The sequence below is a fragment of the Athene cunicularia genome (genome assembly GCF_003259725.1).
Source record: "Athene cunicularia isolate RWA chromosome 4 unlocalized genomic scaffold, athCun1 chr4_part3, whole genome shotgun sequence".
Taxonomy (NCBI): domain Eukaryota; kingdom Metazoa; phylum Chordata; class Aves; order Strigiformes; family Strigidae; genus Athene; species Athene cunicularia.
The window spans coordinates 3,790,982-3,816,517 of NW_020799100.1; positions in this window are offsets into that span (position 1 = coordinate 3,790,982).

Sequence of the window (25,536 nt, forward strand, 5' to 3'; positions counted from 1 at the left end):
TGGGTAGTATGTAGAGGAATGAGTGTGCATGCTGGGATGGGATTTAAAGCTTCAAACCAATTAGATTTTTAATTGTTTCTTTTTTTCTGTTTGTTAGCAGTTGTGATTAACTACCCTAGGCCAATAGATAGCTAAAGCACAGCCCCATGTAGGGACACCACATCCCTACTAGTCTGGGAAGTTTCTTACAAAAATGAGTCCTGGATTATCTCTAAAATACCCACAGTGCACAAAACCTGCATAAACCTGGTAAAAGTAGTAAGTCTGTTTACTGCAAAGAAATTTCAGGGCAAATTGAGAATGTTTATTTTCTAAACACATTCCACAGTAATTTTGAAATGATGGCTTTTTTTTTTTACAAATAACAGTTTCAATATCCTTTGCTTCACAAGTGTTTGATCTAACCACAGTTGATGTTTAGCCATGGTAACACTCAGGATCTTTTTTTTTTCATGCCTGTTGCTTTTCTGCCCCCCCACCCCCCTCCACCCCCTAACGCAGATTGATTTGGAAACTATCCAAGTTCTCTCAGGAGTGGTATCAAATTTTCTCTGTTCTCTTCACACCTGACCCATTCTGGCTTCCTTTAAATGCTAAAACTAGCAAGGACCCAGCCGTGATGGAAAAAAACAAACAAGAAAATCTCATTACATGTTATCCCTGTACAGTAAAGGTAGCTAATGGGGAATGTGTTTCAATGGATATATAACAGAATATGTTAAAAGGAAAGTCACCAGTCAGGTTTCTTTTTATATCAGATCATATTTAAGAAAAAGGAAAAATAAATGTAGGCATTTCTAGAACAGCTGTACCTACCTATGCACCACTCTGTACCCATCTGTTTATACCCTTTTACTCATGGAATAATAAAAACAAACCTTTTCCATATTCACACTTTAAAACACACAGTGCAGTTCAATCTGATATTTCATGTAATAATCAAACCAATTCCCCTGCTGATAGCAGCACACACATTTGTGCGTCAGTTCTTTAAATACCCGACCTTTGGGAAATAGGCCCTGAGTTGGAGCAGGAGGTACTCAGGCTGAGCATACAATGAGTTTAAATGGAATAAGCTAATTTGTCACTGTTTTGTTATGATTGAATATATGTGTTTAGAATGAAATTTAATTTAAATCCAATTTGTAACATCTCTGTGGGTGGGACACAGGAAAAAAAAAAACCCAAAGGATATATTAACTGGTTACTGTACTGTGAATGTAATGGGACTTCTGAGTTTAATGTTCAATTAAAAAGCCCTGCATGTTCTTATTACTGTTTACAGGAGTGGGTTTGGGGGAGATTTATGTTGTAAAAAAAACCCTGTACAACCCTTTTCTTGTCACTGACTCGTGCAAAGTCTTTACCTGGTACAGTTAAGCCATCTGTTACTCTTGAAGGAAAATTCAGTCGCAGAGGTATCAAGAGATAAAAAGAGCATTTTTATCTAAACATTTGCCTGAGTTGCCGCGTTGTTTTTTCACTTCAGAAAATGAAGATGAATTAGTGTAACTGGCTGTTGTGTTTTGATATGAACCAGAAGAAGCTAAGTGGAATAAACAAGCGTGAGCCTTGCGGGGGCTGATCAGTCACAGACGGCAGGCGCTGGGAGCAGCTCCGCACCCGCACCACCCTGCGGACCCGCACCGAGCAGCGCTGCCGGGGCTCAGCAAAGCCTGGCACCGTCAGCTTCATCTCTTCTCCCCCACCTCCTCCTGCTACTTTAACAGTAGCTGGGGAACATGATAAATGGTAGGAGGAAAAGCAGCTTTTTTTCCTGCTGGTTGGTGGATTGGCACTTTGTTATCGGGCGCTTGGCTGCGGGGGTCAGAGCCTCTAGTTGGGGTCCCAGCTGCTAATAGTCAAGGATTGCTTGGTGGGCTCCAGTTAAATGACCCTACACTGGATTTATTCTTTCAGTTATTTTTTTTTCTCGCTTCTTTACTTGAGAAAAATGTTCAAATTATCATATATCAAGCAGGGTGTTTAAACAAGGTTCAGAAAATGATACTAACCCAGGAAGAGCCAGGAACTGTGAAGCTGGATGGAGGGAAGGAGAGAAGGATGGGCAGGCAGGCACTCACCATTCTTTATATTAAGGATAAACAGCATGAATCAAAGGTATCTAAGTTTGACTGTATAGGCAATCATTAGTTCGTATCACCTTTGCATTGTTTATTTAACCTTGAATGTCTGTATCAAATATATCCTTTATATAATCACTATCCATAGAGATATATAAATATATATACGTATAATAGATCCTGCAAAGACAAGTCTATTTATTATAGACCCTTAAAGTACATGCAAATAATTAAATGCTTTGTTGCTTATATAGTATGTTCTTTCATTTGCATGTTATTTACCTGATATTAAGTAAGGACTTATTACAAGCTCTCAAAACAGATATATCCCTTATTGGGTAATTAATACTAATCTTGCAAACACATTAACAACACAGAGACAGTAACAGCTATCTTAGGAGCTGTTACAGTCCGTCTTGTAAATCCTGTCTTAGTGTGTGGAGGGGTTCATGCTCCTTTGGAGATATGAGAATCTACAGTGTCAATCCTGATGCCATGCATGGGAGCCAAGCCTGTAGGGATCCCTTCCCTCCAGATTTTGAGGATTTGAATGCAGCTTTAACAGTGTATTTGAAGTGTATGCACATGTGGGTGAGTGAGACACACTAAAAACCACATCTGCTATTTTGAACTGCTTTAGTGTTTTCCATTTTATTTGGTCAGCATTAGGAATAAGCAAACTAAGCTTTTAAATTTAATTTTTAAAAGTGAATAGAAAAAATCAGAAACCCCTTTTAAAGACTTTGTTTATTAAAGTAAACAAATAGTATTGTTCAAGATAGGTTTTGTGGATGATCTGGGTGGGTTTGTTTTGTTTTTAGTCTCAAAAACCTGCAGATATGATGTTTTCTCTCAGATATAAATATGCTTTCAGGTTGTGACCTCCAGAAATTACTTCCATAGAGGGAGTGCTGACTGAAATGATTGTAACCATGATTTTACTGTAATAACTTGCAGAACAGAGATGGTGCAGTAAGTGTGATGGTTTCATATACATTTACTCATGGCTTTTAAAATTACTTTTGTGACTAGATGGTAGGACCAACCTGTTTTGTCTTCCATACATATATTTATATTTGGCCATCCACAAGAACTATATTATCCTGTCTCTGAGTAGGAAGTGAATGGTATCTCCTGCCAGCATTGCCTACGCTGGCTGTGCTACACCCTCACAGAGCAACTGATGTTACCTGCTGTTTATGCTTGTGTTAAACTTCCTAGAAATATAAGAACAATTTTATGGGTGCAAAGATAAGTGTTTTGGGTACAGGCCATGTTTACAATTCTACTTGGAATTAATAAAGAAAACAGACAGACTATACCCACGAAAAGAAAAGGTGTAGGTGGCAGAGTATTGATTGAAATTAAATGGATTCTGTTTTGTAACCCAATTATCTCAAAAGTAACCCAGGTCTGCATTCAAAGACATGTAAAATCCCAAGTCATTGTGAATCCAGAACCACCTTCTGAGATCCAAAATACCAGATTGCTTCAAGCACTACAATAAATATTTATATTTACAGTCCTCTTTGGTTTGCGACTTGGCTTATTGCATATTTTCCAGGACAAGAAATACTCTTCTGACATAGTGTCTCTTAGAAATGAGCATTCCTTCAATTTTCATACTCTTTCATTTTTCTTTGCACTGTCAGATCAGTGTTTGTAGTGGCACAAAAGGGGATATGCTACAGATAGTTCAACTTCCATTATACTGGTGCCCAGTGATGCAGGGGTGGATTTCAGTTCATCATGGGAGAGTTACTGTAATTGTCTCAGAGCTTCATTAGCTGTCAGTCCTCCCCTCTGTGTCTGACATGTCAAAACCCAGAGACAAGCTGCTAATTTCTTGTTGAAAGCAGCCACAGTCTCAGGAGCTTGAAAAGATATACAAGCTCCTTCCTTTTATGCTAACACACCTGACAAGTGCCATGTGCTCTTACCTCTCAGTGAAATCTGAAATCAATGGTTTTTGTGGGTGCTCAGAGCTCTCAAGTGGCTCTTTTAAAGATGCAAACCACAGCTGGGTTTGGCGGGTTCTTGGCATCCATCTGTGACTCTGCCACATGCATTCTTTCTGACCTTGAGCAAGTCACTTAGTCTGGCTCCTCTTCAGCTTCTTGATCTCAAAAATGGAGCATGTAGCTTTTTGTACCTAACAGGTCTGTGGTGAAGATTAATTCCTGAATATTGGTAACGTGTTCAGGTTTTATGGTGATGGTTATTTTGCAGAATAATATCACAAATAATATTTAGATCCTTAAGGTGTTCACATGGAGTTGTTCATGCTGCATCTATCCTGACTCCACATCCAGACAAGATTTACGTCCTACCCAGCCCATAGTCTTGTTTCCCTGAGCTGGAAACTCAAGAGCATGTGTTGGAACACAAGTGATGTGCAGTGTTTGTGGGCACACCATGGAGCACATCTGCCCTACAGCTGCAAGGTGAGATGCTGTGACATGCTGCAGTTTGTCTTCTCCTGAAGCTTGGCTTTCTCAAGTATGTTGGAAGCACCTTAGCAGCTTTGTTATTCCAGGCCTAGTGGATCCAGAGCGGTCCTTGGGGTAATTCTGTGAAGGCTGTGTGTTCTGCCTACATGGTTGCCTTCAGCAGCAACATGATAAGCAGCAGCTTGTGGCACCATCGCACCCTCCCACACCGGGGATGACTAGAATGTGCAGTTGTCTTCCCTGTTTCCTAAACGAGTACATGATTTTATAGCCATTGGATCCTGCGCTGATCCCAGACAGGCACACAGATCTCGCATGCTGTTACAAAGGAGGAAACCTTGAGAAATGCTACATGTCTGCAACTTAAGCAGAGTTGCTAGTCAATCTAGGCTCTCAGAATTGCATCTGTTCTTTAATGAAAGTATGATGTATGCAGCCATTTTGCATTTAAAGAATTGTGGTTTTTTGTTTGTTGGGTTTTTTTTTTTGTATGGATGGCATTGACCAAAAATATTGTCTAAACACACTGATGTTTTTATATAATCTTTACTGTGATTGCCTTCTGCAATTTTGGAGCTGTTATTTTTAGCTCTTCATCTCTACACCAAGACCTTTTGGCATCTTTGTGGAACAGGAGCAGTGTCCTGATTTAGTACAGCTCCATGATACTGACATTGTATAACTGAAGGAAGGAAATAGCTCCCTTGGTATGTACTTTTACTGTTAAGTAGCGTAGGGATATTTGTTGAGATTCATTGAGGAGCAGACGCTGTAAGAAGTTGCAGAGTACTGTAGCTTTCCAGCAGAGGACAAGGGTATGGAGGCTCCAAGGGAAACAGACAACCTTTTTAATTCTCATAATGCTTACTGTTCTTTGTTTCCAGGATGAGCAAAGCAGTAAATATCAAGCAAAGGATGTTGATTTGTATGCACAGCAATTGTTGGAATAAAAATCAGTTCAGACCCCAGTGACTCTTGCCAGCCCTTGTTATGGCTGTAGAGATGTAAATGCACAGAAAGTAAATACAACTTAAAATTCAAGCTACCCATCAGATTGTAACTCCAAATAGATCACTCTCCTTCCAGAAATGACTGGAAAGTTTCCACAGGAGCGGAGAGGCAGCAGGGGAGCAAGACCTGTGGAACTGTGCTTGTGTGGGGAGCTGTATCATCAGCTCTGAGATGCTGCTGGCATTTCATTTGTTGTTAAGTAGCACAAAAATCTATTGCAGAGCAAAACAAAATGAGGACTCTGTATCAGAGTGTAGATGCCAATCTTGCATTAATAAAACAATAAATGAAATTAATAATTTATCCATGGCTGGTTTTACTTTTTGGGTGGGTTGTTTTCAGTTTTTCTAAACACCAATAGAAGGATATTTCCATTCAAACTGAACTGGAGTGAAATTACTTCTACTACAGATAAAACATATTCAGATGAGCGGCATGCTTTCCCCACAAAGCTAACTGCAATCCCAATTAACACTTCTCAAAACTGAATTTATTTTTTTCCCCCTACTTCCTAATGAGGTTTTTTCCTCCCTGCTGTCTTGATACAAAGCTTTATGCCGTATGAGTGTGTTCATATGGTGCTTGAGTGCGTTATCTGACCTTGATTGGTGTTTTGGGAGCCAGTTAAATAGATTACATAGAGGTTACCTTGACAACTGTCTTTGCTGATTTAGCAATGCAGTTCATTCTTGGGCACAAGACTCTCAGCAACTGTGGAATTCCACTGACTTCATATTAATCATTAACACAATGTTCTGGGGAGGCTCTGCCGAGCTAGCAATAAGGACTGTATTGAAATTATTTTTTTTACTGGGTAAATGTTATAGACCAAGATATGTTTACAGTATGAAATGCTGTTCACAGTCATAAAATGAAAATATATGTTCCTGTTTATTTTTTCTCTCTCTTCTAGTTTCAACAATAATATTGGAATAATAAATCTCCTATCGTGTCTGATGGGAAAAGATGGTCTTTTAAATGAAACTCTTTCCTTAACATTGATCTTACACCATACCTTCTTTTAAGTCTGTGCTGTAACCTCACAGGCTTGACAGATAGTTAAATTCAGTGTGCAAAAGCTTGTGAGCCTGGAATCTGATCCCTATTAACTTCAAGGAGATTGCTGCTGATTTACATTAGTGTTACATATTGGTCAGAATCTGGCCCTTTTCAAAAGATGCTTGAAGCAAAGATAGCCACTTCCATTGTCAAAACTGTTGTCCAAAATTGTTTACAATAGCCTTAAACATTAAAGATAGTATGTAATCAGGGCTTTTGGCTTTGTCTTTAAAATTAATCTTTCTACTTTTAAGTTTTAAGCTCAACCACAGTTTTGCAGGAGGATGTCAAGATTCTGGGGCTGTGTTTTGTAGGAAGCTAGAAATCTTGTGGAAATTAGACAAAGTTTTTAATGAATTAAATATGAAAATGAATAATGTAGTCAGAGCAGGGGCCACACTTTTTTCTTCCGATATGATATTCAATGTATCTCATAATGTCTTGTCCATCCTCCCCATTTTCCATCTGCGGTGTTGTACTGAAAATCCAACTGAGTTTTGAGTTGACAATGTGTAACTGTGTCATACAGAATGTCACATACAAAGTCAATGAAGAAAACAGTTGAGGTCTATGGCACATGTGGATTTCACATGTGGAGGGAATTTATGGGTAGACATATTAGCTAAATATTTTTGCTAATGCTATCAGGTAATGAAATAATTTTTTTTTTTAAACTGCCATTATTAGGTTTCAGAGTTAGTCCATTACAGATAAGTCAGTCATTTGTACTTCCTGGAGTGGCTGCCTGCAAACTCAGAAAGACAGAATTAATCATGGTGTCTTCACCTCCTGGTTTTAAAGTTAGTATTTGTCCAGTTTGAGAATTTCTTTTTTTTTTTTTTTTGACTGAAATTATACTGAAGAATAATTTCTCCCAGATTTGTTCTTTCATTCTTTTAGCAGTTTGGTGCTGGGCCAGTACCACAGGCATGAGCCATGTTTGTTGTTTGGGGTGAGGTCAGTGCACACATTGCTGTGCTGGGCGCTGCTGTGAGCTGACTGTGGCCACCACAGCTACTGAAGATTTTCTTTCTTAGGTGTTTTCTGCAGAGAGCACTAGAAATTATTGAAACTTTTCTCTCAAGATGTGTCTGGGAATGGTCTCGTATGCTGTCTGCGGTCAGGAAGGACTTTTCACTCACTTCAATGCAGAGGACTACACAACCATGTGAAGAGGCAACTCTTATCTAAACAGATTTCAAATTTTTTGGAGGCAGGTATCTACTATCGTTCCATAAATGTCTTAGTGAGACATTACAGTTGTCGTTGTACTCCTGATTCTGTGTCCCTGATGCTGTCTTGGCACACTGATAGCATTTGAGACAAAACATTGGAAGCATCAGTGGAAGAGTCAGTAGAAACTGGATTGTGTGGCTGAGTTACTGTACCTGAGTACTAGTCTTCCCTGGTCCCCTCCAGGAGAGCTCTTCTGCATGCCAAACTTAGGCTTTCTTAGCGTAAAAATAACCAGGTCTGTAACTGGAGCCTAATTTTGAACATGCATCAAAGTATCTCTGATACAGCATACTTAGATTTAATTTTGATGGTGCAAGTGAGAATCAGTCTGAAGCAGGCTGATGTGGCTTGGCTGGAAGATTTTTCAGAATACCCAAATCCTTCTCTGCAAGTGTGAGTGGGCTTGCTTAAGGAAAGGAGGAAAACTTTGTTACTAGACATTTTAATCTGTCACTTTAAAAGATAGTGAATGTTTCCAATATATGCTCTAGGGTGTTTCACGATTGGCAGAGCTGATCTATTTTGGAGGCCTGTAACCCCGCAAGAACTCAAAAGTAACGCACTTGGGGCCTCTGATTTTAAGTTACAGGGTACAGATGATGGAGATTTCAACACAGTTTCTCTCTTTTCACTTATAATATCTGGGTTTGAATATTGAGCACAGTGGTGCCCAGCTGCCAGCCACCTGATTATGCAGTACTGCAATATTGTTCCTCCTGGAGAAGGACATGGAATAGCCAAAGTATAAATAGAGAGAAGGTTGGTGTTTGTTTGTTGTTTTGTTTTGTTTCTTATTGCAGCTGGGACAAAACACACTGGTTTTATCAAAGGAACCTAAAAGCATGAAACATCTAACTTTTACATTTTATAGGAATGGAGTTTCCAACTACATTTGACTAGTTTGAAAATCCAAGGATCAACAAAAGTCTTATTTTAGAACAAGATCTATTGCATACTGCTTTTAGTGCTATGTCATTTTTACACCCATTCCTGAAAACTGTGACCTCATGTGATCCAAATCAAACTCATTGCTCTGCTCTGCCATTCTGACACTTCAGGAAAAGCAGGGAGATATTTTTGTCTTGCATGATAAATATCTCTCTTGTTCATATATGACTCTTCTGTGTAAACCTAGTAGCACTACATACTGATAATTGACACATTTCAGCATTTATAAGAAAAAGGTTTTTCCTAAATTTCCACTAGTAAGAATTTAAGAATTGTGAGACAGTGTAATTTGATGCCAAATATCTATGCATATCAAAGCTTAATGATTAGTCAAGACACACAACCATGGTAACATCTGGGATATAGCTATGCTTTAGCCGTTTAACCAACTCAGTCAGAAATTTCAAGGCAGTGTCCATCTGGGCCTGAGAATTTTTTCAAGATTATGGCATAATGATACAGTTTGAGGTCTACAGACCACCTTCTGAGATTGATGGATGTTTGTGGCTTCTAAATTTCTTCAGAGGAACAAAAAACCAGAAACTTTCACAGACTCAGATATTATAAGAGCCACTCTTTGATTATCAGGAGGATATTTTAACTAGATACTGTAGAAATGTTAAATTATGAATAACAGCCAGCATGGTGTATTCTCGCAGGAGGCGATGAAATCTATCAGCACACAAGTTATGCAAAGAGTTAAATAAGGCTTTCCCCAGGCTGATGAAGCAAGTGGCTCTGGAACCTATTAATTCTTTTCCCAGAGAATACTCCTGTGGTATTAGGGAATGGTTCCTAATGGGCTTTGGACTGGAACAAAAGGCATGTTTAGATGCTGATGCTGAAGGCTGCTCTAACTTGTGCTTTGGGGCTGTCTCGCAATTAGCTTGGGATCAGGGGATTTCAAAAGTCACCTTTGCACCTCCTGTTTTGAGCTGCAGTGTGCATTTTTGATGTATCCCAGATCATACTAGGGTAGGTGACTGGAGCAGTAATTTACTGTATTACTTTTCCACACACACCAATAAATAGAAAATATTTTGTATCTTTTAGAGATTTATTCTTTTGAAATAACTCCAAAATTTAGGATTTGTACAATATTTGTCTGGGAGGAGAACACCTTTGCAGGCTTTTGCTGTTATATATGTTTTTCTAAAGATCTTTAATGGAACAAGATAATTCCACCTGTGTGTCATCATTCAATGTAAGGGTAAAGTTGTCAACAGATTGTGCAGGGAGCTGAGCACTCTCGTTCCCTTCATATTAAAGTGAGATATATGTGTGTTATTTCCTTACATGTCACCTGGAAGGTTTCCCCTGAGTATTACCAAGTCATGCAATTAACACTGCTGAATTCCCCAAGAGAGTCTACGCTTCTAATTTTCTACCCATACTAAGACAGTGATTTCAGCCCGACTAGCTTCAGTATTGAATAATAGTCAAGTACAGGAAACTAGAAAACTTGTTTATGTGTATGTATGGCAAAGGCTTGACTAAAGCAAGACAACGCACTAATTTAGGCTAAAGAATGATTTCTCTGTCTTCCTTTTTTTCTTTTTTTTCGGGGGGGAGGGGGGGGGAAATGGGAAAGAACCACCTCTTAGGTCAAGGTTGAAGACTTTAACGCAGAACAACAAAGCTTGACTGTGATAATCTGCAGAGCACCTGCCCTGAGGATAAACAAACAGTTCACTTTTTAGTGCTTTCTAGTATGATACGAGCAAAAGATTCTTTTGGACCTCATAGAAGAGGAAAAATGGAAATCTAAAGAACAAACAAAATTATATTTTATATCCTGTGATGGATTTTCTGTTTAACAGAAGCTGCAGCATGCAAATCATATTGATCATAATCAACCATGTCATTAACAGCATGGTTAGATCCAGGACAAGAAGGTCTTCTCCCAGTTTTTACCAGCTCCTACTTGACCATAATTTTGTCTTCCATGCAGCCCTGGCTGCCCTGCACCTTGCTGATGGCAGAAGCACACTGCTTACCTCATGAAACATGCCTGTGTTTTTTCCTCTCACAGCTCTTGTTTCACCCAGTTGAAGATTCCAAATTCTAACCCATGAATTAGCTCTGTGCTGGTATTTTCAGTCAGGGTATGCCTGTTGTTGCTTCATTCCCTGATCTTTTGAGCAGTGCCAGCGTGTACAAGCTGTAATTGTAATGTGGCCAATTGCTTTATTTTTTCTAAGTTGAATGAACAAGACTTGTGTTAACAATCTGATTTTCTCATACCTGGTCTCCCTTAAACAGGGTCATTTTTTTTCCAAAAAGTTTTGCTAGTTGCTATTCTTTGAAATCTTTTCCATGTACTCCAGAACTTCCCAGCACCTCCTATTCTTCATAGCCTGAATAATTATATTTTTAGACTCGGCTGTTCTAAAGCCTTCTCCTAACTAGCAGAATTTTCATAACATACCACACACCTCTCACATGTTGCATGCTGATCATCCCACTGACACGCATGCAGGTTTTTCCTCCTCCTTTTGGATTTCAGTCTGTTGTTCAAATATGGTGTTGATGACACTCTAGGAGAAGTCTTGCATGATCTCTGCTTTGTGCATGATGCGCTCTCCAGCCTTTGTGAAAATGTTACGTGGGATAATCCTTTAAGAAAAAAGTTTCCCTTTCAAGTCAGGACTTTGGTCTCCTAGCACAAACTCTGAGCAAATGGGATTCTGATAACTTAATTTTACCTCAGATGATATTCTGATAAATATTGAAATGAAAAAGAATTGAGGACAGAGGCCGCATTGCCAGACTGAATGGGGAACCATTAACCAAGAGCATATGGTTAGGCATGGAGAGTAAGCTATATATTGTTGGAACACGGGCAAATTGAAAGGGAACTTGTCCTGATTTGTGCTGGGACAGAGTTAATTTTCTTTCCAATAGCTGGTATAGTGCTGGACTTAGAATTCTGAGAGTAATATCAATAACACAGTGATGTTTAGTTGTTCCTATGTAGGGCTTATCCTAAATCAAGGGTTTTTTAGTTTCCCATGTTCTGTAAGCAAGGAGCTTCACAAGAAGCTGGGAGGGAGCGTGGCCAGGATCACTGACCCAAACTAGCCAAAGGGGTACGCCATACCCTAGGACATCATGCTCAGTGTAGAAATTGGGGGGAGTTGGCTGGGAGGTGCCAATTGATGCTCGGAACTGACTGGGCATCCGTCAACGGATGGTGAGCAACTACATTGTACACCACTTGTCTGTCTTAGGTTTTATTTCTCTCTCTTTTTGTTATCTTCCTTTTCATTACAAATATTGTTATATTTTATTTCAGTTATTAAACTGTTCTTATCTTGACCCATAAGTTTTACTTTTCTTCTTTCCAATTCACCTCCCCATCAAAAAAACCCAAACTAGGACATGACACAAGCCTCAGAAGTTCACATCAGGCTGAACAGCAACAACTGAGTCCAACAAACAGACAAGCTTGCTGGTGTCCTGAGAGTTCTTACTAACTAGAGCCAGGCTCTATCTTGATCCCACTGGAAATCCCTAATGAAACTCCTATTTATTTCCATTGCTGCACAAATTGGCTCATGTGATCATTTCAAGATTTATTTGATAATCTTAGGAATAATAGAAACATCTATATGCAAAGAAAATGTGTGTGTTTATGATTCTCCTCTGGGTTCTATTTTCTCTAGAACTGAAGTCCCTTCCCACTTCATGATGAATCTAAGTTTTCAGTTCAGCTTCACTTCTGTTAGCACCACAGAGAAATTTCTGACAAGACAGATGTCTGCAGCCACCAGAAGCCTTAAATTGAACACCTAAAAATAGAAAGCTACAGAATTTATAAATATTTTTGCAAATCAACCTTTTATAACTACCCTCCTTTTGTAGCAGTGGTAGTTAGCATTGAAATCCAAGTATATTTCAGCAAAAGAGAAAGCTGACCAAGCAGCCCAAAAAATTCTGCAGAGTTCTGCAAATTGCAGGAGGCCCGGGGAAGGAAATCACTGCATGCCAAATTTTCCCACTGATTTCTATTGTGTCTACTTATCATATGTAACACTAGCAACTCATTGTGGAGCACCGTATCTTCCCCACAGTTCTTACCTAGCTAACAGTCTGATTATATTTTATGACTTTGTATTCTCATTCAACATAATTTACTCTTGAGTTAGAAAATATGAATGTCTCCAGAGAAACATCCAGCCCTTTGTTCTCTTTGTTCACAAATTAGTTTGGAGAAGGATCGACCAGTAGCTTGGAAAGCCTGTATTAGATCTGCTAAGATCTCTTCCTATTCAGAGTTGCTTTCTGTTGCTGGAGGCTACCCTTGATATTTATTTGGAATGAAATATTGTTCATCCCCTTAACAAAGAGATAGTTGGTTCCATTCAGTACTTCCATGAACCTCAGACAGTGTTTATATAGTGTGTATTCAAAACACGCCAGCTATTTCTTACCATCATGAAGTTTCCCTGAGCATGGGCTGGGCTTCTGTTTTATCAGAGGGCTTCTGTTTACCTGACACCTTTTTTTGTTCTTTTACATCTTTCTCTGTGCAATCATTTCCTGAACAGCCTAAGTAAATATAATTATGAAGAGGAAGAACTGCAGAATTCCCCTGCAGTAAGTTCCTTCAGCTTTTCTTCCAAACACTTACTCCTCTCCCCCCTTCTCACACTTCAGGTTTGGATACCCCCATGTAACTCCTCATGAACCCCTGGGCTCCCTTTCTCCACTGTCCTGATGCCAGCTCATGGACATTGCTGGGGAGCCCGTAAGCAAGTCACTGTGGATGATTTCCGTTTATATCTCAGTCAGCTTCCTCCTGGGGATTTCTCTCCTCTCTTCTGTATCCCATAATCTTGCTCTTTCTGGTTTCTCATTGCTACTGGAGCAACCTGTGTCAGACAGGAACAAAGTCTGGTGACTCTTTTAAGTAGAAAGTTCCTCACCCCCAAGTAATTTCTACTTCTAGGAGAGGTCTTTGCTGTTGAATAGATCTACTGAGGTTGGTCTCTACTACCAAGACTTTGCCAGGGAGGTCAAACCAGTAAAAGCTTCTTGAGAAGGATCAAGTTCTGTGTATAAAAACTGCCTGTATTGCTTGACCAGGCTTCTCTAACTTCATAAACCATCCTGCAAAAGATTCCTTTTGCTGCTATAAATTGCGCCAGCCCAGGTGGTTGCCTTTCTAAGCTGTTTTGGCAAAATGCTGCCTATGCAATGCTTTGTAGGCTAAACTGATCCCTTGGGGAGGATTTTTTTGAACTAGGTGAGTTCTTTCTGTTGGCCCACTATGAATATCAGTGGAAATCTAACTTGGGTCATACCAAAGCCTTTGGTTTAACCTGCAGGAGTGGGAAGATGAGAGGAGGAAGGCAAGAGGCACCTCCACCGAACTTAAATCCTAGACATTGCAGACAAAAAACCTCCTAGCAGATCTCAGTATGCCTAATCCTGCTAAGTAGCTCACATACACATCTATCATCTATCACCAGAGCGTGTGAACATTGACAGTACGTATCTTTCCTCTGCTGTGCATTGAAGTCATTATGGACAAGACATATTAGGTATTTTCTTATGTTTGTGTAGCCCTTTGAAAATGTAGGGCCAGATGCACAGCTGCTTTAGATTAATGCCAATGCACCTCTTTATACCAGCTGACAACGTAGTCCACAGTTCACTAAGTGCTATTTTTCCCCTCACTCGAGAGAATCTCCTTTACAGCTTTATTTTTTGTTAATGTTTATTTAATAAGATTGGCACGTTGGCAGTCTCATAAGCTTGTTACTTTATGTATCTCTCAACTTCTTTAGCTTTATTAATCATCATGGTGCTTGAAGTTAGTAGCATGAAAAATGCACTGTGAGAATAAATAATCATTATTATCAAAGTGCTTTCATAAAAATGATCTGTAGGATTAATTACTTATTAGATCAGCATTATTGGTCATGATTGTTATTATTATTATTACACATTAATTAGTAGTACCAAGATAGTGCAGCTTTCAGAATCATCTTTACTAAAGTCAGTTAAATATGAAGGTTTAAACTTTCAATAGACATAGTGATTTAAGACATGGTAGTGAGATTACAGTTAATATTATTTATTCAGTTCAGTAGCTGATGATGATGTCAGTGCTGTGCACAGCAGAACTTGCTGCCTGAAACACATCCTTTAAGAAAGGGAAGGAAATAGTTGCATTAGGATAGTGGGGGTTTTTTCTTAATTCTGGAATCCAGGAGTTCTATGTTGTTTATGGTTCTGCCACTTCCTGTGTTTATTAAATTTTTTGCTTTGTCATTTATTTAATCTTTCTCTGCCTCAGTGTATTGATGTGCATAAACTATGTTACATTAATTAATCTGTGTAAAGCATTATGAACTATGGGTACCATATAAGAATGGGGCATTTTTTACCATACCTGAGCAGAAGCTCTAGTTTACATGGATTGCCGTATCATATGGCTGTGTATTTTTCATAGATGTGTTGCCTGTTTGGTTAATGTAACTGTGAGGTGACATGATGGGCAGATTGTGTACAGCATAGTTCTTTCTTTTTCTTTTATCTAAAATGATACTATTACTCCTTTCCTTTGATGCAGTAACCTAGTAAAGCTTCAAGAGACATAGGACGAGAAAAGACTGACAAATAAAATATTGTTATGGCAGGTGTCATGAGATGGTGCTGTTATATAAAGTCTTCTGAGTTCTTTTTTTTTTTTTCCCACCTCATTATGTGAGCAAACGTTCAGTCTTGGGAAGACAGCGCTGTGTTTCTAAGGTTTTTTTTGCAAGGTCCTGGATAGAGAAAGTCAAATAAATAATTTATTTTATTGCCTCAGCCTCTGGGTGGAGTTGTTCTGGGGACAGTCACTCCCCAATAGACAGGCATTAGTACTTGGTTAAAATTCCTGAACAAAGCCGTTGCTCTGCTGTTGCCGTCTCTTTTCCAGGTCTAATTTTGCTTGTTGCCTTCCCTTTTTATATCATACCTCAAATTTAGCATCCCAGGCTTTTAAGAGCAAAGACTCTGTGTTACATACAGAAATCCCACTTAGGTACAGACTGCCTGCAAAGCAGCAGGCGGGCTGAGTACTTAAAAATGACAGTCCCAGAAGCCAGGATACTGGTGGGGAGTTAGTGAGGGAGTAGGGAGGAGATGCCCCAGGGAAGGAGAGCCTCTCAGGCTGGCCTCTGAGTGCATAGGTGTCACCTGGGATTCTGAAATTTCTCCTGAAGGTAGATACCCCAAAAAAGTTGACCCTTCCCCAGAGTGAGGAAGAGACCATTTCTTTTTTCCTTCTGTTAACAAGGCATCTTTACGGAAATGGGAAGCTAAATGACCCTTTGTCAAATCTGGCAGATGGAATTAAGTTTAGGTCTCCCATATCTCAGAGAGGGGTCTGCCCACCAGGATTTTGGAGTGCTGTGGGCTCATTCAGTCTCTTCCAGTGACACTGCTCCAGTTTGCAGGGAAATACCAGTGGTTGTAAGAATGACTTGATGAGATGTCCTAACTTTGTCATCTGCCACGTGAGTGACATAACCGTTGGTTTACAGGATCTTCCTCTCATAACCCTTCTGTCTTGAGAAGACCCTGCCACTCCTAAGAAATATAGGAGATCTGGGTTGACATCTCCATCAAAGTGAGGCAGAGTAGGGCTTAAAATGTTGATCACCCAGATGTCAGGCAAACACTCTAGCTCCTAGAACATGGTTTTTAGAACGTGTTTTAAAGGCATCTACTAAACTTGTCCTTGTTGGTTAGTAACTAGGAGATCCTAAGGTCTGTTGTGCTGACTAACCTGGTCTAGATTCTTGTCATTAGTGTGCCATGGGGGGCTTGATGTATTGTGGACATAATGGCTCTTCCTTTAAAAGCATTAACTCCTCCTGCAGTCAGTGGCATTTTAGCGTATGCAAGGAATGCAAGAGCAGGCTGCTGAGAGTGGCAGCAAGTCATTTGAGCAGTCTGAACTTTTTGCTTGGCTGCCCTATTTAAAATAGGTACCAGTGGAGCAATAGATTGGCATCTGATGTTAGTTAGAAGCAAAAACCTCCACACTTAAGCGATACAGTAGCAAAGTGATTTTTGTAAATCTCTGGAATTAATAACTACAGCTATTTGAGAAGAGAAACAGTATCATTCATACTGAAAAATGTTCTCTTCCCTCCCACAGGGGAAGCCTGTGTAGGTGTGGAGCTGTAGTCTGGGAAATTAAAAAATGCAAATTAAAAAATGCAAATGTAAAAGAGAGGCATTGCTTGCTGCAGTGCTCTAAGGGTTTTCTTGAATAGCAGCAAATTAAAGAAATGCTATGTAATCAAAGTTTATATCAAGCCTATGAAAGAAAAGCACCATTATCTCTAAATATAGCAATAGTACTCTCTGCTCCTGATCTTTTACATTGTGTACATATTACCAGTAAATTACAAAGATACTGTATTATAGTTTTCAACAAGTCCTTGAAGAAAATGAACATTACCTTTTTATGTGCCACTTTATTCTGTTGTATTAAAACATTATGATTAGGAAGGAGAGGGTAGTTGGGCTACTTTTTTTTTTTTTTTTTTCAACCCAGTTCATTCAAGTTTCTTCACTCCATTTCCCTTTGCTGCTCAGTACCAATGAGGGCTTCCCAACTGCAGCTGTTCACCACTGACGTTAATACAGTTCGGTCACATGAGCCTCACTGATTGTATATAAGTTTAGATAGTAGATATGTTCTGTCTTTCGCATTGCTTCTCAATTTATCCATATATAGCCATATACGCCTGCTTTTCTCAGCTTCACATCAACTTCATTTGTGGTCCGTTTGCAACATTTCCAATAAAAGGCCAACACAGGCCATCTAGGGAAAATAAATGCATATGCATATATTATCTGCTCAGTATTTCAAGGTAAGCACAATGCATTATGAGAAGCAATGTAAGCCACATGACTACTTAAGGACTTCCCAGCATAAGGGTACTCTGGGCAATGTCCAAATGGTTTAACAGCACAGGGAGCAGATGATGTGGCTGAGAAAAAGGAGAGAGATTTTGGCAAATGGTGCAACCTAGCAACATCCAGGTAACCTGTGGGTCTCCAGGGCAATGTGTAACCGGTTTTGAGAGTGATGAGATCATTGCCAACTAAAATGAAAAATAAGCCGTGATGGAAAGTCGCATTTATTTGATTGGTAATTCCAAGAAGCTTCACTTCCTCCAGCAAAACTCAGGATCTGTGGGGCACAGCTAAGAACACAGCCACGGCCATAAATTGGGAATTTCACCAAAGGTAAGTTAATGGTATTTAAGTTCTGATTCCTCTGTTTGAAAGAACTTGTATTGCTTTGTGCTGTGATGATCTCACAAGTCTCACTATTTTTTTGTGATTCTTGGTCATTCCTCTTCGACAGAAAGCTCACTGGGGCCAGAGATTGTAACGACTGTCTCTGGGCTCTTGCAGAGATTAGGTGAAAAATAGAAATGGAAGCTTCGTGGATCCTTCCTTCCTCAAGTGTTGCAGGGGAAGCTTGTAACCACAGCAAGTTGCAGAGCCTGGAAGTTGTGGAAAGTAGAGCAGATGTAGAAAGAGCAGATTTGTATAAAAGCAATACAAGCCTTACACAAGTGCCTGTAACCAGTGAATTCAGATTCTTTTGGCTGAAAATGTGCCTACAGCCTGAGCTGTACACAAAATGCAGGTCTGTGGATTTGGCAGATTGAGCAAATGAAGACTTCAGCAGAATCTCTAGGTACATAAAGAAACTAGGCCAAGCATGCCCAGGTAGATAGCCACTGAATAAAATATTTTTTTAGACTCTGATTTTAATTAAAATAAAGCATAACTACCCCATTGTGACACCACTACAGTTTACAATTCTTTCTTCGTTTATTTAATCAGTCAAAGCAGATAAATCAGCACATATTGCTTGCAAAGTCTCCTAGATTAAGAGATGAAACTCAGATAACCTTCACCAAATATGTTAATAAAATCAGAATTAGCAAAATTCCCCAGATACCTCTATGGATGAAAAATACTAAAGGGATTTGCAAAGAGCTCTTAACAATAGTTGTAAATAGCATATATTTTTAATTGAATACTGCAATATAGGATTTTACTGTTTACTGTTCTTACTCACTAGACAGTGGATATTTGAATAAAATTCAGGCCTGGATTGAGATGTCCTGCAGTGGGAAGAAGGTGGCACTTTCAGCAGCTGTTATGACCATGATGTGGTGAGGTGAGCAAAGACTCCTCCAGGGCATCTTCTTGAGCTACATCTTATATTTCAATGATTTTCCCTTTCACCGGGTCTGTCAAAGAGGGAAGAAAAAACAACTGCATTTGGGGTGCAAAACACTCACTGTTAGGACTATGAAAGTCACTTATGATGTGACATTTCTTACCTCTGAGTGACAGGGAGGTGACCTTCTCCAATCCCAAATCGATTACTACAAAGGAGAGTCATCATCACTGTTTCTTTACCCACATACTGTATCTTATCAGACTTTTGTAAGTAGTCTAGCTCTGCTTCCAGAGTGGCAGTTTATTAGAAAAGAACGTACGTGTTTCCATGATCAGTATTCCAAATACTTCATGGTACAACATAGGAAATGCAGGTCTACCTCTCCTTCGACATTTTAATACTAAATTGAGATGGCCACTCAGATTTTACCGTCATCAGTGTCTCTCTGTGGTGTGCATTTAGCAGCCTTGAAACTCTTCCAAATTGTCTGGCTTTAGCTGCTTAGAAGATTCCATTACTCTCAAATTCAAATACCATCATAAAAGCTGCTGTAACACCAGGGGTCCTCAAAAGGTCTTTGTCCAATTCACCTAACATTATCAAAGTGCTTGTAACTGGACATTTATATTATATTCCTAACTTTAGTCTATTTTTAATGTAACTGGCATTGGGAAAAGATGGTGAATTTCTCAAGGTCTTAAAAGAATCTAATATATCTTTTCTATTGGGTCTTCTGTTCTTTTCACAGTCTCTTGTTCCTGACAGTCTCTTGTTCCTGACAGCTAGAGTCAAGTTCTGCTACCAGTAGTTACTGGGTTTATGGGTGTCAATATTAGCTGTTCTGCAGCCTTTAAAACTGCTAAAGAAGTTACTGAAGTCATTATCATTTCTATGGGACAACACAGGCAAAACAAGCTGAGCCGTCAGGCTCATCATTTTCAAACCAACTAAATCATACCTTCCTGCCCTGACACCATTAGAATTACCCATCTGTTTCCTGTATTTTAGTGCCTTGTTCATTTGAGGAGTGCCTTGCTCATGTTTCTTACTAAAAGTGATGTGCTGAAGCACATCAGCAGGCATTGAAGCAAGCTTGCAGCACCTATTCAGTGAAAGGATTGAAGGACTTTTGCCTCTAAAGCTATTAATCTTGTAACTTCCAAGCACAGAAATCAATAACCTTTTGGAAAGTCAAATTGTTCATAAAGGAACTGTGGGTGGTGTCAGTGCAGGAAAAAAACATATTTACCAGAAAATACAAAGAAATGTATGTATTTATTTGATATTGGGTGGTATGTATCATAAATGTAACAAATATCTTTAGGAGAAAACAAACACAGAAATTTTTGTAAAAGCCTGGTTGGTCAAGGAAAGGGGAAAATGGATCTAAAACTAGTAGAAGCAGTGCTGTATGAAATAATAAAATAATCAAATGCAAATAGTAACTAGAGCTGGACTACAGTGCATAACCTTTTCCTTCAAATGTGGATTGAAATCTTTCCAAATATCAATTAATCCCTAATCTACCATGCATTTCCTAGTTGCTTCCTGTGCATTATTAATGGACTGGTCACCCTGAGATGAAGGTAGGAAGTAAAAGCAATTAAATTCCTCTCCCACCCCTGCAGATACAATTGACCTAGAGGATTCAGCTACAAGTAAAAATGAAAAAGCTCCAAAAAAGAATAAACATGCCCTTCTTGCCTGAGCCAGACTGTGTAGTTTAAAAAGCAGCATGCCAGAGCAACAGCAAGCTCCCTTTATATAAAACATCAAATTCTAAGATCCAGGGCTGATCAAGGAAAAGAGCAGGTGCCCACTCTCTGCTGATTTTTCCTGGTGTTGTTCTGTAGTTGAATGAATACTTCGAGCCAGAACTCCAGACACTGATTCTTTTTTCAGTATAGAAAAGAAAACCCCATCTGTCTCCTGAGAGGTATTGATCCCATTTGAATTTGAAGAAACAATTTTAACTTCATGTTTTTGTTCAGGGTGATGGCCACAGAATTCATCGAGGCCTCTGACTGTATAATACGGTTAACTCTGGCCTGAGAGCGATACAGTCATCCTAGCCTGCAATTATCATACACATCAGTCAGCAAGGATAACAAGAAGAGCTCTGTGGTTGTTGCTTGCACTCTAACATTAAAGATTCGTGTTTGTTTCCATGATGTTGTAATGCTGAGGTGAAAGTCTACCCCTTTTGCCCTGTTCAGCATCACTGGAGATAACATATTAAGCTAAAATAGGCATCTTTCCAAATCACCCCGATAATCCTTCTATTTAGGAAAAGTCTCTTAGCTTAACGAAGATTATATTACCAAACTCAGGGTGTATGAAGAACTAACTGGTAAGGGAAGAAGGAGGAAAACACTGACAGTGCCTACATAGCACAGGGAAGTAAGGGGAAGAGTGTCATGTGGTTTTACTAATGCAGAGGGTCAGTTCTGAATGTCTGTGAATTGACACCCTTGGTTATACCCCTCCTGTCTCTGACTGGAAGTATTTTCTCACTGTATGTTCTCTCACTATTTCTTTCTTGGTCTTTTAGGACCATAAAATCTTTGGGAGCAGACTAGCTTGGTTGAGTGACAGGGAGAAGAGAGGGAAGGCAGAAGAAATTGTAAATAACATAAGCTAGACTTCCTTTTGAGCTTGAGATCTAGTGAGCCATTTGGCCTTTATTATGATAAGAAGACTCAGAGGGGTGGCAACAGGAATGTGAACAGCTAGAAGGAGAAGCAGCAGCACTGCAGAGAACCAGATCATAGGTTTTCTTGAACCATTATTTTGCTGGTGACAGTAAAGGTTTTGACACCAATACATGGTTCTCTGAACCTGTGCTGGTCTCAGGCGAGTGTCACACGCAGTGCCTGCCCTTCTGGACAATTCTCTTAGAAAGAGCACCCAGCGGTTTTGCTCAGGGACCCAAAGTCCCCAAGGTCTACTGGAAAAGGAATTATTCAAATATGGGCATTGTGAGAGGGATAAATCTAGAAACTTAAAGGTTAGGGAGGGCAAGGTTTTAGGGTGGATGTGGGACTCTGACATGAAAGTTGTCACATGAGAGGAGACTGAAGTCCAAGGCAAAACCACAGAGGAGAAGAGCTGGGGAGGGGTAAAGTGGAGGAATAAAGTTCCTGTGAAGCAGCCATCCTAGGGCTTTGTAGAGCTACCGACTCTCCACGTTGTCATTTATTTCCTTTATAAGTTTATGCCTACTAGAAAAAGACATTTTTAGTAACCAACTTTGGCATATCTTTTCTATTTTCTCATTGCATGTAATTTTTCAGAATAATTTATGATACAAAGGGCAAGTTTTTGCGAACAAATTATTTTCTGCATAAAGACATCAATTACTTGGCGTCATTTCATGGGACTTCATTAGCTCTTTTGGGATATCCAGTAGACATTGTCATTAAGATATACAGTGAGTGAACCAAATATGGCTCTCCTTGACATGAAATCCTGATGCAGTCAGGAAAGCTCCATGAACAGAAAATGAGGCTGACTCATGTTGAAAGGGTGAGTTGGGCTCACAACAGTTTAGTATGACTGGAACGGGAAACAGGAGGTGTTCATTTTGCATTGTAATTAAGAATGGCATTGGAAACAAGGCGTGCAGAAAGCTGGGCTAATAGCTAAGACTGAAGTGACCATAAAACCACAGGCAGGGTGCAAATTGGTATTGTCATAAAATACCCAACAAAATTATATCAAGTACTAAAAACTATGCTTACATGACAGCAAGACTAAAGTAAGACCTGAGAAAAGCCACAGAATATAAGCTTGGGTTGATTCTGTGCCTTTTAATGAGAATGTTATGCCTGTTCTTCAGAACAACATAAATAAAGGAGAGACCATCCACTTTGATTCTGAATTTCCATATGTTTGTTAAACCGAGTTTCCAAAGCAATTTTTTTTCTCTTTTTCTTTTGAAAGGGAAAAAATATGGTGATCATATTATATTCTAATCACTTGTCAAAACTCCTTTTTTTAAATCAAAGCTGTTTAATGTTCAAGAATCCTCTTTATGCATATAAAGCACTATGTTTTACTCTTCTATGTTTTAAATATGATTTTATTAATATTAGAAAAAATGTCCTCACAGACAGACTGAACTCTTGTGCTGTAACTCAAATCCCAGCTAATTATGGCTCAGCTGTAAAGTTATAAACCTTTGAAAAACAAGGTTTATAAGAGAAGTATTGACACAGTCTTAACTATGGCCATGTGAATGGAGCCACTGTAATATTGTTTGGAAGTAGTGTTCTAAAAGGGAATCTTTTATGGAAAGAGATGCTAGCTGTTCACTTTGGAAACATTTATTTCATTGGCTCATGATAAAATTGGCTGTGGAAGATATTATTCTGAAACACACCGACTTCTTAATTTCATTATGACCTGAAGTCACTGAGAAAGACATGATGCCTAGGAGCTGTGAAAAGGATTGCCACTGTGTCTTTTGCTTATGTTGCTTTTCAAGCAATATACATATTTTCAGGCTGGACAGGCCCTAGGAATGTCATCTAGCACCTCCTGCTCAAAGCAGGAGAAAATACATGATACGCCATTTTTATTTCATTTTGGGAACAAAGATTTTATTTTTAAAAAAGGAGGCTTAATAAAGCTTGATTTTTAAATATATATTTTTGGCAATAGTTTGCCAGACATGAGATGCTTGCTTTGGTTTGAGGCAGAAGTCTGCAAGCATGACTAGAACCACCTGCAAACCCCAGGCACGTTACACAGTCCAGGATGGCACATGAATAGGTGGCTTTAACCACAAGAACCCAAAATCTAAAGAGAAAGAAAAGAAAAGAAAAGAAAAGAAAAGAAAAGAAAAGAAAAGAAAAGAAAAGAAAAGAAAAGAAAAGAAAAGAAAAGAAAAGAAAAAAGAAAAGAAAAGAAAAGAAAAGAAAAGGAAAACAGAGAGGAGTGTGTCCTGTTGACCAACTCATGATGCTCTGACATGTGAAATCTCACTTCTGAGTCAATAAGGTTGCTGGGTCTGGGGACAAGATCCAGAATCTGAGAGTGCTGGCAGGGGAGATGCCACAGTGGAAAATGCTGCTCCAGTGATATTTTTCTATAGAGAACCCAACAGGAAATAGCTGTCCACCCTCAATAGTAAGATCTGGCATAAGTCTCTTGTACATCAAAGGGTGCTTGTTCATGTCACAGCATCCCCTTGCCCCCAAAGTAAAGGAGAGGTATGGAGTGCTATAACTATATGTGCCCAGGTACACCTGGGTATGAAGTCGTGCAACTTTATCCTATATATCCCATATTATATTCTATATATCTCATATCCTATTATAGATGATATTTTAATGGTGCAGTGCTCTTGGAGATGCAGGGGAGAAAGGAATTTGTTTACCTGAGTTATTTTTCTTTAACGTACAGTGCAGAGCTAAGACACAGATCCATGTATGTACATTCCTTACAACCCTACATCATCTTGTCCTTGAATAGTGCTGATGAACTTCTTGTACTGGCCAGTGTCTGCTGCTATTATTGACTATAGTCTCTATCCTCTTCCATGTCATTGAACTCCCATCACCATTGGCTTCATTAGCAATTACTGTTTTGGTGAAAAAAAAATCCTACACCACATATTATGGGATGACCTGAGGCCATTATGGAACTGAATGTTCCCATAAGGATAATCTAGCCACAATATATCAAAGTGCTGAGAAAATATCCTTTGTCTCAGGTCATGTAACCAATGTGGCTGTTAAATGTTTTAAAAGCAGTTATATAACTGGCATTTAAAATGTTTTATTGAAAACCCTTAATGCTACTGTAACTAAAATGACCTTTAGTGAAGTAAAACACATCACACCTTAAAATGGGATTTGATTAAAAATATCAAATGTTATAATGTGCTCATGGCTGTACATGCACCATCCTGTCATACCAACCACAGAAACAGATGCACTAGCTTTGGCTTTTGAATGTTATTTTCAGCTTAAACTTATAACCTAGTTACTTTACAAGGAACGATTGTTATGAACTTTTGAAGCATTCCTTGCAATATTTGACATATGAGCACTTTATTATTGGTATTTTTTTATGAACAGGTGGTATCTTTTAAGGCAGATGTTCCCAAACAGACAGCATTTGATCTAGGGAGAGTTGGCTGATCAGAGGATTCTCACTGGCTTCTTTTCTCTTCCTATGGTATGATTAGATCTTTCTAAGAAACAAAAAATACATCCATTAATCTGTACTGTCATAGAAAAAAACCCACAGAATTGCAAGAAAGTAAAGAGGTGGTTTTACATGCTAGTGCAAAGCAAGCTAGCCATGAAAGTTTTTTCTCTTAAGAGATTGCCCTTACTAGAAGCAATTTTAAAAGCCCCACAGAGCAAACTTACATGTAAAAATATATTAAATGTCATGTTACAAGTCGTATACTGCTGATGTCTGGAGTTTTGAAACACAAAACCATCTGAATAGTGAGAGAGGAAATGCTTTTGAACTCAGGATAACAAAGCTAGAAGTAGAACAGATACACCTGTCTCTTATACAC